This window comes from Lycium barbarum, chromosome 1 (genome assembly GCF_019175385.1).
Source record: "Lycium barbarum isolate Lr01 chromosome 1, ASM1917538v2, whole genome shotgun sequence".
Classification (NCBI taxonomy): domain Eukaryota; kingdom Viridiplantae; phylum Streptophyta; class Magnoliopsida; order Solanales; family Solanaceae; genus Lycium; species Lycium barbarum.
The window spans coordinates 153,309,396-153,313,396 of NC_083337.1; positions in this window are offsets into that span (position 1 = coordinate 153,309,396).

Here is a 4,001-nt window from a genome sequence, read left to right on the forward strand (position 1 = left end):
TATTAATTTTGCAATTATAATATTGTTGGTGGAGTTGGTGATTTTGCAACAATCCGAAATAGCTTTGGTGGATTTGCAATTCTAGCCGCTTTCACTTTGTTGGAAATTAGTCCGGCAATTTGGTACCTTCGTTCCAACTCTATCTTTATTTTTCGCTATTTAATTTACGCAATTTAATTTGTGCAATTTATTTGAGTGTGATTTAAATTAATTCTATTTAATAATGGCGAAGAGATTTAGACGTGGTGCCTGTAGTAGTGGTATGGTTAGGGGTGAGTTTAATGAGGAAACATTTGTGAACGAAACACCTAATTTAGGTATTGATGTTGGTGGAAATAATCAACTTTTAGATCATGAGGCAATGCAACAACATTATACCGACACTTTTAATGAAATTGATGATGATGATGATGAAACACAAGCCCACCCCCCCCCCCCCCCCGAAAATCCCATAGGAGATACAGGTCCTGCACAATCACATACACAAGACAAACCGCCAAGAACTCGTAAGCCAGCCGCTAAAATTTGAAAATTTATGACTAAGAATAAGGAAAGTCAAACGACTAAATGTACCATATGTGGACAAGTATTTGCTTTTAGGCAACAAACTAATAAGGATGGTGGAACGGGTACACTAAATAATCATATGAGAGTTAAACATATGGATGTTTGGGAGAGCAAATGGGTTCAAATGTAGGGGGTATTCAAATGACGATAGACCCACGAACCGGTAAAATTTTTAAGTATGACAAGAAAAAAGAGCGTGCAGAAATAGCTAAAATAGTTGCTTTTGATGCTCTACCATTTTGCTCTCTTTCGGGTTTGGGGTTTGTTACTTATATTAAACGTTGTTATAATCCGTTATTTGAGGGTATTCCTAGAAGTACTTTGTTACACCCCGTAGTTTCGTATATTGAGATTCAAGCTACCTTTCAGGAGGTGTGTGAGCTTATATGTGTTTAACTTATGGTTATAAGGATTCAAGTTCATATAGTAAGTTATGAAAGGATTGAAGGACAAGTGAATTAAGGAAATTAAATTTGTTGGAACTTGGAAGAAAATATGAGGGGCAATTTTGGCCCAACTTGGAGAAACAATATCTTTTAGTAGATGAGGAGTTTTGAAGCAAAGTAAAAGCCTAAAATAAAGTTCGTCGTGTCTAGTTTCCAGCGCAACAAACCGCTCGTCGATACGGCACCGAAGTGGAGAATTATGAACGTTACAAGTTAGGCTGACAGAGCAGAAACGCTGCTACAGTAACCGGGCTGCTACTGTAATCGACTTGCTACAGTGCTGCTACAGTAACTGCTATAGTGACCCGACCCGAATTTGACCCACTATTTAAGGACCAAATCTGATCCAAAATCTCATTTTTCAGCCAAGAATTCTCCAAATATTTCCCGAGCCTTCTAGAAAATTCTCCCAACTTCTGTCCACAAGATTTTAACGCGAATTAAGTATAATCTCCGGATTTAAGTTTGGACAGCGCGTAGTTGCGATTATACTATCGTATTGCGGTGAATCTTGGTTGGAATTCAAGGCAAATATTGGAGATATCGCGGTACTAGCGGGAATAAGGTATGAATCTCTTCTTATTGATATGGATATAAGTTTATTTACGGAAGTAGAGTTGTAGAATAATCGTATAGTGGATTTGTGGGTTGAGAAATTGGATAAAACATCGTGTGAGATGTTTATGGAATATTTTGGTGTTGTTGATGTTGGTATTGTTGTTGTTGTTATTGGTTGCTGAATTGAGATTTCGGGTTAGGCATATAAACAGGGGAGATGCTGCCCGAATTTCGGCAGATTCTAAAGGGATTTTAATTAAAGGCTTAAGACAAGTGTATGATGGTGAGCCTAATAATAGTATGAATGATTTTATATGTAGATTACAAGTCAGGAGATAAGTGGGAAGGTCAATGAGCAAGGTTCCAGGTATGTTAAGGCTAAACCTTTCTTTTTAAGGCATGATTCCTTTGTTGTGAACCTATATATGACATCTTCAATAACCTTGTTTCTAAAAGTACCAAAGCTTACAGTTCCCGACGTTCTTGTGATATCCTTGAGCTTGTTTCATGGCTATTGGTGTTATTCATTGAAGTTGATCTCATTTTATGACTTTGTTCCTCCAAGGTGAGACGTGTTCATGATGACGGTTCCATAATAATAATCCAACGAGTTTAGGAACAGGTTCTTAAAGGATGTTTTATAGGACATGAATAGAGTGCTAGTAGAGGATCCCTAAGGAGGTATTTAATGTTCGAAGAGAGGTTCATGTTGTATCTTAGGAATTGGTTATAGTCTAATCAGGTGGGAATAAGTACTAATAGCCTGAGTTGTGCTTATAAGTCTTATGTGATTATGTAGACCCTACGAGTTAAGTGATGACCACGGGAAGTGCATAGAGATTACTTGTAAAAGTTTAGTTATGATGTTGATTATAATTACCACTGGTCTACGACCAGTTGGGCAGATATATATATTTACTACTGGACTGCAGCCAGTCGGGCAGTTACCACCGTGCTACGGCCGGTCGGGCAGTTACCGCTGATCAGTCGGGCAATTGCGCTCTACCGTCAAGCGATAATCGGACGGGCAGTTATTACCACCGGACTGTAGCAGGTCGGGCAGTTACCACTGATCAGTTGGGCAGTTAGTATACGATGATTAGTAAGATAAAGGCATAGTACTGTACATAGATATGGTTAAGCATGCGAGAGTATAGAGAGAGACATGTATCATATATGGATCGGGTTGCACACCGCAACACATATTCAGATAACGTTTGATGATAAGGTAACCACGACTATGGTAGGGTATATAGACCTAGTAAAGATCGCAAGAAGATGAAGAGGTATGTATACATATGCTAGATTTCCATCGGTAGTTCAGAAATGCCACGTTGATTCTTATTCTTCTCATCTTTAGTATATGGCTATTTTGTTTAACTTTCCACCTTGCATACTCAGTACATTGCTCGTAATGACGTCCCTTTGTTGGGGGCGCTGCGTTTCATGCCCGCAGTTCTTGAGATACAGCTTGGCGGATCTTTCAGTAAGGATACCAGCTCAGCAGTCAGAGTCGTGGCGCTCCACTTGCTTCGGAGTTGCCCTGTGAGTCAGCATGGCTGCATATGCCTTTGCATGGGTATGGCGGGGCCCTGTTCCGGCCACTTTATGTCATGTACTCGTATAGAGGCTCGTAGACAGATATGCACAGTTAGATATCTTATAATTATCTCGATTGTACTATGTCGTATTATTATTATGGATAGCCTTACCGACACATGCACTCGAGATTAGTTTGAAGACGTAAGTATGTTATCTTTTGGGTTTGTGCCCCTATGGCTTATAGTACCTTGGTCTTATATTTCCTTTCGAGATACAGAAAACGCGAGTTACAGTTGGTTCGCTCAGTTGCCGTAGGGTGCCGAGTGCCAGTCACGCCTTACCAAGGTTGGGGTGTGACATACTTGTAGAGCGGATGTTATAAATTTGTATAAAAAATATAGATTTTATTTGCGCCATGTATTTAATTCTTTAAATTGTAATGTTTCTCTTACCGCCGATTTGGGTCTTAGTCTTAACAAGTTAGATTTTTTTGCTATTACATGTCATTAGGTTGATGATAATTGGGTGATGCAAAAAAGAATAATAGCTTTTTTATAGATGAAGGTAAAGGTCGGCACGATGGAAAAAATTTAGCGGATTCAATGTCTACTATTATGAGAGTTTTTAACATTTATAGAAAAACACTTTGTATTGCTTTAGATAATGCTTCTAATAATACAAAGGCGATTGGTCTTTTAAAAAGGGAATTAAACCCTCCGCTAAAAAATATTTTTCATGTGAGATGTAGTTGTCACATTTTAAACTTGATTGTTACAAAAATTTTATAATGCAACTCTTGCTTTTTCTAGATAATTCTATCCCACGGTAACCGGAATTTTAGCCTACTTAGCGGAAATAGCTAGAGTTTTACAAGAGTATAAAAATAAA